The following is a 13021-nucleotide window of genomic DNA, read 5'->3' as shown; positions in this document are numbered from 1 at the left end:
GATCAATGGCAACTGCAATGTGTGTTCCAAAGACTTATCTACATTACAGAGTTAAACTGATTTTTTTTAAAAAAATAGTACCAGCCTCCTACATAGCTTGGAAAATGTGATGTGGAAGTGAAGGTAGCAGGTTCTGGGGGAAAGAAATCTTGTATCCTCACAAAACAACAATTCCCACAATTCTTTGAGATAGCTTTTAAAGTTAATTTGGGTATCCAACCTGGACACCTTTGTTCTTAGGTATCCAAGTCAAATGTCTTGTCCAACGAATCTGATCTTTCTACAATGGAGAAGCTAAGTAGCACACAATAGACTTTTAATAAAATGACTACAAAATGAACACTTTCTCCTGAGTATTCCCTTGAGAAAAAATCTCCCAGCTTCAGTCACCATTCTTCTGAGCATTCTCCAGTCTGCCTGGCTTCAGAATACTTGTGCTGATGGGTGTTTCCTTATCACATTCTGTCATCAAGGAAAAGAGTTTGAAGAGCTTTCTAAGGATGCAATCCTGTGGCCTCCTGGCATTGCCATAGTATATAGGAGGCCATAGAATAGGTTGCCATCCTAGTTCTGCCTTTGGAAATGCTTTCCAAGGTCATACTTGCAATTCCAACCTCAGAAGATCTCCCCTCCGCTGTTGCAGCCACCACGACTCTTTCTTTGCTAGCTGGGCTCCAAGGAGGCAAAACCTGGAACTTCCAGAGACAGTGAGAATTAAGGCACTGTCATCCTCCAAGGAAACCTGGAAGGGCCTCACCTTTTCCTCCTCTTAAGAGCAGAGAAAATATGATGACCAAAACTCTCCTTCTACATATTCTGGAAGGTAAGGGGAGCATAGAGGCAATTCTTGTCACTGCTCTCCTCCCACCTTCCACTGAATGCCCTTCAACCTCTGAATTTAAAAGTTATGGACAGTCACTCTGGGTGCTTCCTAACTCTCTCCCATCTCCCTCCCCGTCTCCCTGCTTGGATAAAGATAAGAAAAAGATAAGACAAGGGACCTATGAAATCAGTAAGATTTCCTCAACCTAACCTGGTGGTCTCCTCTATCTCCTCTACCTTTTTGCCATTCTGCTTTATGGTACAACTGCTGTTATGGTTGTTTCTAAAGATATGTAAACATTCTTTTTTGTTTAGCTACTGTGCCATAAATGTGTTAGAAAGTCTTAATGAGAAATGTTAACAGAGTCCATGCAATGAACAACCAAGGCTCTTTAATTTTTGCTGGCAACAAAAATACATATCTAATTGGACTGAGCCACTCATCTACCAGTAAGTAGATTTTATTAGGAAATACAGAATTAAAAAGCAGTCCACAAAGCGCTTTCTCTCTCTCTTTCACTCTCTCTCTCTCTCTCTCTAAATCATAATTATTACTAGCTATGCAGCAAATATGATATTTCCTTCATCGGGCTACTTCCTTAGGAATACATACTCCCTCCAAAGTCTTTAGAGAGTTCTAGCTAAAGCTATATTAAGACCAGATTCAATAAAAATACGTCAGTCAACTTTTTTTTGGAAAAGCCACATGGGGCTGTTTAGTTTCCAACATATAGATTTTTCGAGGCCATTGCGTGACACAGGCCTAATCCCCTTTTTTATCCATTTATCTTACAAAATAAAACACTATATATATTGTTGGCCTTCCTCAACTGTACAGCTTGTTAGTCACCGCGAAGGCCTTTATATTAGCTAAACTTACATTCAATTTATTAATATGCCTCAACAACATTAATGACTTCAAAGTATACTCATTATTTTTAAGGGTAGGCTTTTAAAAAATGAGCACACATCACTGTATATTAATCCCATTCTGAAGGAAGAAAGCATTAATAAGAGAATAGTACTTTCTGCTGAAATATGATAGACATTTTTGGGACGTTTTATAGGATTGGATATGCACTGCATTAAAATAACCCTTCCTGAAGCAGTACAACTCTGCTTTTTTCTCTTAATTCAAATGTGGCCACTTTCTGCCTCACCAATAAGAATATAAAAAACTAATTCTAGAATTGTTATGGAAGAATGAAACGGTCTGAATTAAAGCTGAGAAGCAACTTTGCATTTCAGAGAGAGAGGGAAAGAGAGAGAGCCTCTGTTCTGCTGCATACAGCAGTGCGTAGCTGCAGCTGACTTCACAAGTCAAATGGCAGCTTTCTTATTATCACTGGCTCCAAAAATTAGTGGAGGAAGCAGGAATGACACCAGCTAGCCCCTTTGTAAACTTCTGGAGCTGGAGCTGGGGTGGGAACAGAGAGTCTGTGCACAAATGGCAGTTCTCGTACACATAGTCAGGGTCCTGCAGCATGATGAGCTTCACAAGCATACTACGCACCTGGAGAAGCTCTATTCTTCACTTTGACTCAATCCCCAGAGCTCAGGTTGGGTCAATGGATGTGCATAGATAGGACATGGGACTAGGCAATGGAATGCCACTCCTTCCTCATGTGTTTCCTCAACTTATGCAGCAGAATGTGGCAAGAGAGCTATTGATTTGTGGCCTTGTTAGGAACAGTCAGGAATAGTTAGGGATTATAAGCTGAACACATGTTCCACAAAGATTTGATCAATCCACTTACGTCATCAAGGAACAACGTGCTCTTTTGCTTTGCTTGGACTCAAAGAACACATTCTGTTGAAGACATGGCAGGCAGCTACTCTTGGTTCTTTTTCCACTCTAGACTAAACATAAGGGTCTCAATGTGGCTCAGGCACCTTATAGTGCATGGTATGCTCCCAAATTGCTTTCATGATTGTCAGAACCTCAGGCAAAGAATATTTGAAGCCATTCAGAGAAGCATTGCCTGTTAATCTCCCCCAGTTTCGATTTACAGTGTTGGTTTGAAGAGTTTGGTCATGAATGCAGATTGCTTTCAAAGGCTTCCTGTTTCACGTTCCTAATGCATTTGCCACATTGCTTAGAGAATAGTAGTCAGAGAAAATTGGAGTTAAAACTTTGTACCTCCTCCCAACCAACGCAATTAGCCTCAGCGATATTTTACTCTAAAATAGAAGCATTGTCTCTTTGTCTCCAAGCCCTATTAACTTGGTTAATGAAAACATTAAATGCTGTAGGATGTTGGTTTTCAAACTTCATTGGGGAGGAGGGTTCTTTAAATTTTTGTTGATGTTCATTACTTCACACATCAGGCTTCAGCCCAGAGACAAGACTTGGGACAGCAGGGAGGAAGAGCAGCCCATGGCCTTTTGCTACCTAGGGTGAAGAACAAGATCTCCTAAACCTTTCCTTGCACAGAAATTGACTGGGCCAACAGACGATTCTTGTTTTGACATTGGGTGGAAGAGCAGCATTCTCCAGGGTGCAGGCCAGTCTTTTGAGGCACTGACACTCTCCTGGCCTCCAAATCCATACCATTTCTTTGCATTCTCCAGCATCTACCACTTAAGGTGGCCGTGCTACTGCCCAGCAATAAGACCAGACCTGCTTGGGACTGTCATTGTGACCCAGAAAGATCAGAACTAAATGGCCAGAGGTAGAGATGAGGGAGCAATTCCCACCTTTAAACTACTAGAAAACTGAATTAATTTAATTATAGAATTATACACTTCTCTGAATCTCACAGTCTAGTTCTTCAATAATAATAGCAATGTAAAAATGCATATATTCGAGGAAATGATGTTAACAGTTGCTTTACATTAGGCAAACCTTGCACTGATAGGGACAAAATGTGCACAAAATTGCTTATGAAATTTCAAATAATTTTAAACAAATTGGATATAGAAATTCACAAAGCATATATTTGCTAAATCTGAGGGGGGGATTCAAAATGACTGGCCTGGGGGAGACTGATACTGATACCCAACACCTACAGAAACAGGCGGCCTGAAATAATCCCACTGGGCTTAAAATGAATGGAACTCCTAGCATGCCCCTCTCCCCACTGCTACCACAGCATTTTATTTATTTATTTATTTATTTATTTATTTATTTATTTATTTATTTTATTAAAACATTTTTATGCCGCCCCATTCGCCGAAGCCTCGGGGCGGCTTACAACAAAAAAATAAAATAACATTTTAAAATACATACAATAAAATACAAATATATAATATAAAACATACACTATAAAACAAGCCGCCCTGGCCAAATAAAATTCAATAATATTAACATTTAAAATACTGCTTAAATAAAAAGGTCTTCGCCTGGCGCCGAAAAACAAATAACGACGGCGCCAGGCGGACCTCTCTGGGGAGCGCATTCCATAACTTAGGCGCCACCGCAGAGAAAGCCCTCCTCCGAGTAACCACCCTCCTAACTTCTTCCATGGAGGGCTCCCGGAGAAGGGCCTCTCCCGCCGATCTCAGGGGGCGGCTGGGCATATAAGGATGTAAGCGCTCCTTCAGGTAACCAGGACCCAAGCCGTTTAGGGCTTTATAGGTCATAACCAACACCTTGAATTGGGCCCGGACTTCAATGGGAAGCCAGTGAAGCTGACGGAGAACTGGAGTCATGTGAACATAACGTCCAGTCCCCGTCAGCAGCCTGGCAGCTCTATTTTGGACCAATTGAAGTATCCGGACCGTCTTCAAGGGTAGCCCCACGTAGAGCGCGTTACAGAAGTCCAAACGGGAAGTCACCAACGCATGTGTCACTGTCGCAAGGCAGTCATTCTCCAGATAGGGGCGCAGCTGATGAATTAGCCGAAGCTGGAGGAAAGCGCTCCTCGCCACTGCTGTTACCTGAGCTTCCAGTGAAAGCTCTGGGTCGAGGAGCACTCCCAAGCTGCGGACCTTGTCCCTAAGAGGGAGTGCAACCCCATTCAGGACAAGGTTCAATTCACCCTCTCCGAAGCCCGATCCGCCAACCAACAGGACCTCCGTCTTGTCTGGATTGAGCTTCAGTTTATTGGCCCTCATCCAGCCCATTACCTCGGCCAGGCACCGGTTCAGCACAGCCACTGCCTCACCTGGATTGGTGGAAAACGAGAGGTAGAGCTGGGTATCATCAGCGTACTGATGGTTCCGCAGCCCACACCTCCTGATGACCTCTCCCAGCGGTTTCATGTAAATGTTGAACAGCAAAGGGGACAAAATGGACCCCTGCGGTACTCCATGGCATAGCTGCCATGGCGCAGAGCCATAGTCCCCCAGCACCATCTTCTGGAACCGGCCATTGAGATAGGAGCGGAACCACTGCAAAGCAGTGCCTCCAACCCCCAATCCCGCAAGCCTATCCAGAAGGATACCATGGTCGATGGTATCGAAAGCCGCTGAGAGGTCCAGCAGAACCAACAGGGACGCACTCCCCCTGTCCTTCTCCCTGCACAGGTCATCATACAGGGCGACCAAGGCAGATTCAGTACCGTACCCGGGTCTGAAGCCGGACTGCAATGGGTCCAGATAATCAGTTTCATCTGAGAGTGCTTGGAGTTGTCCCGCCACCACTCGTTCTAACACCTTGCCCAGAAACGGGATGTTGGCCACTGGTCTATAATTAGTGGCCATCTCTGGATCCAGTGACGCCTTCTTCAGGACCGGTCGGACTACCGCCTCCTTCAAAGGGGCAGGCACCCGACCCTCCCTCAGAGAAGCGTTAACCACTTCCAAGATCCAGGTTCCAATCCCGTGCTTGGAATAATTTATTAACCAAGACGGGCAAGGGTCCAAAAGGCAAGTGGTTGGACGTACTCGCCCAAGCACCTTGTCCACATCATCGGGCCGCAATAACTGAAATTCATCCAATAAATCTGGACCAGACGGCAGCGTTGGTGTCTCCTTTGAAACCTCTGAATCAATAGTGGTGTCCAGCTCGTGACGAATCTGAGCGATTTTCTCCCTGAAATGCCTGGCAAAGTCGTCACAGCGGGCCTTTGAGGGTGGAATCAGGTCTTCCTTTGGACCTGGACGGACCAGGCCTTGCACCACTCGAAAGAGCTCCGCCGGACGGCATTGTGAGGAGGCAATGGAAGCGGAAAAGAATCTCTTTTTTGCCGCCCTCACCGCCACAGCATAGGCCCGATAGTGGGCTCGTAAGTGTGTTCGGTCAGATTCATCTCGTGATTTCCTCCACCTACGCTCTAGTCGTCTCCCAACCTGCTTCATCGCCCTCAATTCAGGAGTATACCAAGGGGAAGAGCGGGCTCTGCCCGGTGGGAGAGGACGCTTAGGAGCGATCGTGTCTACAGCCCTGGTCATCTCCCCATTCCACAGTTCGACCAGAGCCTCGACAGGAGCACCCGTCTTGTCAGCTGGAAACTCCCCCAGGGCCTTCAGGAATCCTTCTGGATCCATCCGGCTCCGGGGGCGGACCCACATAATCGGGTCCGCACCCTTACAGAGGGAGAAGTCGCTCTCGAGCATAAACCTCACCAGGAAGTGATCTGACCATGACAGGGGAGTCAAGCATAAATTACTCACCCTCAGACCACCCTCTTCCTGCCCCGTCGAGAAAACCAGGTCCAGAGTGTGTCCCCGTTCATGGGTGGGGCCGGTGACATGTTGAGACAGCCCCATGGCCGTCATGGAGGCCATGAAGTCCTGAGCTGCCCCGGTCAGACTAGCCTCGGCATGGAGATTGAAGTCCCCCAGGACCAACATCCTGGGGGTCCTCAACACCAGGTCCGAGACAGTCTCCGTCAGCTCAGGCAGGGAGACTGTTGGGCAGAAGGGTGCGCGGTACACCAACAGAATCCCCAGTCTGTCTCGGTCGCCCAACACCAAATAGAGACACTCCAGCCCTGGTCTCGAAGGGACCGGAAGTCCCGTGAGGGAGATGGAGGCTCGGTAAACCAAAGCGACCCCCCCTCCCCTCCCCTCCGGCCGTGAGCAGTGCTGGACCAGATACCCGGGCGGGCACACTTGGGAGAGGGCAACATCCCCCCCCTCTCCCGCCCAGGTCTCCGTTATGCAGACCAGGTCGGCCCCCTCATCCACAATCAGGTCCTGGATGAGGGCAGATTTGTTATTGACCGACCTGGCATTAAGCAACAGCACCGTCAGGCCGGAGGGGCGACTGACGAGACTCCCTGGCACCCTCTGGCTGGGAGCAAAACCAGAAGTAGGGACAGGTGTCAGCCATCTGTCCCTCCTTCTTCTATGCGGACACGTTAAGCTCCCAACGCTGTTACGTCCCCTGCCCATAACCACCTCAATGGCGGCACCCGTGCGCTCCCCAGGAAACATAAGCGGCAGCATGGCCAGGGACGACTCCATAAAAAGATTTAAAATACTACTAAAAACACACACACACACACACACACACTCACCCCTCACTCACAGCCCAGCAGGAGGGCCTACCATCGCCAAGCGCAAGCCCCTGGCCAGCCCCGCCCCCTGCTCGGCCACCCGAACGGTGGCGACCGTCCTTTGGCCAACCGTCCTTTGGCCCTTTGTAGCCGCCGGCCCTGCGTCCCCCGCCTCGTCCGGAGCACGCCTGCCACACGTGCTGGGGCGTGGCGGAGCAGCCAAGTGGGCGGTGGATGGCGGCGCGGTCTTACGCGGCAAGGCAGCGGCTCCCCTCCGGCGCGGCGCGGTCTTACACAGCGAGGAGGCGGCCCTCCTCCGGCGTAGGCTGCCGGGCGCAGTTGGTGTTGCTGTTGGCGCGCTCCTCCCGCGGGCTTTGTAGCCGCCGGCCCTGCGTCCCCCGCCTCGTCCGAAGCACGCCTGCCACACGTGCTGGGCGTGGCGGAGCAGCCAAGTGGGCGGTGGATGGCGGCGCGGTCTTACGCAGCAAGGCAGCCTTTTGTGGCATCTGAGATCCATAGGGCCATCCAAGATCCACCCCATAGTCATCAGTGCCAGCCTGCACAAGCCATTTAACAGCAAACCCCTAAAGCCTGACCAGACCCCTAAAATTCTCCAGTCTTAGCAATTTGTTATTGAACACAGTTGTTGAACAGGCTTGTCTTCACTTGCCTTATCTGACCTCCCCCCAACCCTGCAACTGCCCTTCCTCATCTTGCCAGAAACTGTCCATACACTTGTCTCAGATCATATCATTGGCCTCTGGCTACCGATGGAGGAATCTGTTTATTTTGGGATTTCTCTGTGTCTCATTTGTTCCAACCATAACTTCAGTTTGTCTCATTTTTTGAAAATTTCCACAATCTCAAGTTAGGTTCCTTCCAAGCTTTTTTTTTTTGGAAGACTTTTTTTACGTTTACATAAAAAAAATCAAAAGCATTTTTGCACATGTTTTTTTCTAATGCATGCATTTTTCCTAATATACCTTTCCTTCCAAACAATTGTTGATCAGTATTTGATGTATGCATTTTATATGCTTTTTAAAAGTTAGAGCATGAAATTGCAGAATTTGGAGACATGCAAATTTGAAATGTTGAGTCAATTTCAAAATGTCGAGGAAATTTCAAAAGTCAAGGTCAATTTCATGCCATAGCATGAGCTGCAAGTAATCACTTTCTGATTTCCCAAACAGTTGCTACTGGCGTTGAACACCCGTTCTGATGAATGTTGACCATGTAGGCACAAAAGCAACACAAGTTTGACTGCTTCGAACACAATGCAGTCTTCTCCAGTGTGCTCCTCTCCAGATGAGTTGTCCTAGCTCTTAGCATGCCCCAGCCAGTATGACTGCCAGCTGGATGACATGCTGTGGGTTGTAGTCCCAACAGATCTAAAAGGCACTGCATGGGAAAGGCTGTTATGTTAGAACTTTAGCTATTGGCTACTATAAATATATAATAAATAAATAAATAATTCTTAATTTGGAAATGGCACTTGATGTTCAGAGCTAGCTATACAGACCATGATGTATTCAAACATTTTAACTGATAGCTTTACTGTGCATTAATCAGATAAAAATTCAAAAGCTTCCAACCATCTCTTTATGTGTATTTGTGCAAATTCCCCCTAATGTGGGCTCAGGAAATCAAGAAACCTTCTTCCACTGTGTAAACAATATATATTTTTAAAAAATTCAAAACATGATAATCCTTCAAAAATACCCATGTGTGCAGAAAACAGAAGATGTGCTTGGAAGAAGCCCTCAGAATTTCTTCAAAATCAGTTTTCTAGAACTGTAGGCAGTGTGGCACAGAAAGCCAACCTTTCTAGACAAGGTTAGATGAAGATTCATACATAGCACTGACATTTGAAGAAGGAGAAATATTAGTCAGCCAAGCTCATCCATGACACTGCTGTGTGTTCTGCATGAAAGAGACATATGGGGGAGGAAGCATCGACCAAACAAACAAACAAAAAATACTGCATTAGTCATTGAACTAATGCTGTCCTTGTTCGCTGCTGCCGCTAATGTTATACCTCAAACTAGGGGGTTGCATCCTGTCCTGTCTCATCAGCAGTGCTAGGCAGGCTGTTTCCATGCTTCTGCTCCAGCGACGATGCTCTCATTTGGCATCTGCATTCACCCATTCCCATGCAAAAGGACAGCCAATGACCTTTCAAAGAGGAATGAGATATAGAAACCTCCATATGTAACATGACAGTGCTCAATTCATTCCATCATAATTGATTATAATGCAACAGGATTCACATCATTGCAACAGGATTCACACAGTTGTGTAACTTTGGGAAATTACTTCCCAACTTTTAAAGATGGGGAAATGAGAATAAAATGTCTTGTTGCTCAAAGATAACAATGGGTGCGAAATAGCTATTATTATTATTAAAGATGGTGCGACTTTTTCACATCACAACATCAGAGGAATAGAAAAGTGGATAATTGTGACCTACATGCAAATCACATAACTTATTAGCAACTTTAGGAAAGTGTGTGCATGGAGGAGAATCTCATATTTGCCCACTATTTAGTCCACAGTGGTTCTTATTCAGTGACAGCTGATGGCCAATCAAACTGGTGGAGCGGGAAGCTGATAGGCAGAGGCAGAGATGAGGGGTGACCAGAAGTCCCCCACAGTTAGGCAGAACCACTTATGAAGTTATAAAAGGACTTGGATTCACTAGCTTAATTCACTCTGTGATCCCTGTTGCTCTTCCCTCAATGCATGTGTGCATCTCACTTTGGATTTGATGTTTTGCTTTTATTGGGTTGGATTGGGACTTACTTTGCATGAGAGGAAGAGTTCCACTTCTGAGGGTTCCCTCCACCTGAGTTTTGGGGATCCTCTCCTGTACACTAACTACAGCTACCTCACCCTATTCAGCAGGGTCCCCCAACTTGCTGTGTCATTTGATCAAGTGGATGGAGAGGTTACCTGAGAAAGAGGGTCAAAGATGACTGCCTTGGCCAATTCAGCCAGTACGCTTAATAAATTTGGATCCAGTGCACCACATTTAAGACAGAGCATGCTTGGGTCAAGGCTTCTCCTTACTGGGCCTTTGCCAAGGCCCTTGCCCCAGCAGGGGTCCCTCTACCAACCCAGATAGCTCCTGGTTCTACACCTGTTTCTGGCTACCACATTCTCCAAGCATATGCAAGAACAAGGAAGAGTGGTGTTCTACAACTGCCCCGCTTTTCCATCTGGGTGGACTGGGGACAGAGAGCAAAATCAAGCCACTAGGCAATCAGTACTGATTGAATGAATCCACAGCATAAGAGTAGATTGAACAAACTGCTTCATTAGGACTGGCTGATAAAAAGCTGAGTGTGAAGAGGATCATAAGATGTGCTTTGTGGTGGTACAAACAAAACCTTGGCATTAGTTTCATGTGGTAATTTAAAAGGTGCAGTCTTATACATTTTAACATTTGTTTTCTCTTGTCAATGAGTAGCATGGCATGTGTAATTAGATAACAATTGCTCAAATTCTGTTTTTGTTTGAAACACCTTGTGTAGTTGGTATTGCTTTTGCATCTGATTACACACATCAGAAATTGCGAAGTTACACTTTGCATTGTTTGGGCTTTAGGCATTAAGGAAAGATTCCACTGGTTTGCATAAGACTGACACTTCCAGTCTTCCTCTTTTCAGTGTTGCTTAGGGCTGATTCAAACATGCATGGGTATCACTGGATAGCTCAGCCGGCAAGGAGTTATCACTTGATGGCTCGCAGTTAGCTGAACTCTGTGATGGCTTCCACTGTAAAGTGCTATACTTTAGGGACTGGGTTTAAAGGCCATGTTAGATATAAAACAATAATTGCATTTTTCTCTAGCTCTGATTTGAGGGAGAACCATTTTTTAACTGAGGGGACTAATGTATCTCCTTTAATTTGGGGATTCAACTGATTTAACTGTGCCATATGTATAATAAATACTACTGTCAAACTGTCCCAAGACTTCAGTAGTGGACAGTATAAAAAAGTCTTAAACAAACAAAATGCGTGCACAGAGCTGTATCTGTGTGTTCTTTATCCTTTTCATCTGATGAGATTGATCGGGAAGATAAGTAGACAGATTCAGCTGTGTGTCACAGGTTCTGCATTTATGTGTACTTAGGTAAAATAACAAGGGGGAGAGCTTCATCCCAGCATATGTGGCTGTTCTTAAGGAAGATCAGAGGATTTGAAAATACTCTCCTTAGAGAAATCTATCCATGTCAGTTTCTCATTTCTGCAATCTTAAGTCTGACTCATCTTAATTATCTTTCCTTGAGCATTTTTCCAGTCTTAAGTTTGGTTCATCCTGAGTCTTGAGAATGTCTGTGTATTATGTGAACTAAAATTCATGCTTTTTGGTGTGAATTTGTTCTAATATGTGTATTTTTGCAGGTTATTTATTGAATATACACATTTTTACCAGCACATTTTCTAATATCATGCATGGATGTCATTTTGGATTGTGCGTGTGTGCATGCGTGTGTGTCTGTGCATACATTCATAGAACACTTTGCCTAATATATACAGCTCTGTAGGCATTGTCTGACTGGAGGACCCCATTGCAAAATTCAGAGACATGTATATTTTGAGTTTTAGTTAATATGTGAACCAAACAGATTTCTCCCCCATGCCTATATGCCAGTAGATATACTGGCCCTTCATCTGTTGGCCAGTTCAAAACATGGCGTTGCTTAGCAGGGGAAGAGGAAGAGGTCTCATGTAGTAGGGAACATGTGCTAGCATCTTTCAATACATTAAAAGTAGACTGCATAAAGATTTTCACCTTTAACTTACATTGCTTTGGTGTCTGTTGTTTAAGTTTAGGCTACCAGTATTAAAATAAAGTTCCACCTTCCTTTTCTGTGGTTATCTAATACCATCATGGATTCCACAAAATGGAAAAAATGAAATATGATGACCTTATCTTTTTCATGAGCTAAATGCTATAAAGTCAGTATACTTTTGATCAGCATGAGAAATAGCCATGAGCAGTAAGAGCCTTTTGGGAATGATGGAGATGTGGTAAGAAAAATAAGGGGATCCTATGTTGACAACAGCATGAATGGCCAGGTCATTATTGATCTGGGAAGAATGAGCTAGATGGCTTGCTCTTATAGCAGCACTGATATGTTTGAACTCTTCTGACACACTCATGTGCTTCCAAACCTAAATTCAGGGAGCTCAAATACTGAACAAGCAGCATATTTTTAAACAGAAAATCTCAACCTATCTTTGAGCCGTTAAGCAGATTATAGACTATAGTGCTAATAACCTGATACTGTTCGGAAGGATATCTTCCAAGCCAGTGTTGCAACAGTCTCTTAACACAAGTAAGGAAAATGAGATTTCTGCAAGTGCATATTGACTGAGGATCAGAGCTCTCTAATAGTGTCAATCAACGTGCCCTGAACTTGAGGCTGCACCTTGGACTCAGTGGTAAATTGAGCAGATTAAGTCTCTTCTGTTTTCTTAAAGGTGAACCAACGAATATGAACACATTGCTTAATGCTCTCGGAAATCTTATGATGAGAAATGTGAAACCAGAAGCACAAAGATGACAGCCAAAAAGAAATGAAAGGAGCAGCAAGGTAGCACTTCTTACATTGACACTTGGTTTTTCAGGATGGCTTCTAAATGATGGCAATGGCAATGACATGCCTCTCTTCCTTAGGCCTGCTTCGAAATGCTTTGATCCTGGTTGGAATGGAACACATCAGTCAAGTTGCTTTCCAGAGAAGGCATACTGTGGGCTCATTCATTCATTCATTCATTCATTCATTCATTCATTCATTATATTTATATCC

This window comes from Varanus komodoensis, unplaced genomic scaffold, assembly GCF_004798865.1.
Source record: "Varanus komodoensis strain SLA01 unplaced genomic scaffold, ASM479886v1 scaffold13_3, whole genome shotgun sequence".
In the NCBI taxonomy this organism is placed as follows: Eukaryota; Metazoa; Chordata; class Lepidosauria; order Squamata; family Varanidae; genus Varanus; species Varanus komodoensis.
Note: the sequence above shows the minus strand (reverse complement) of the source record.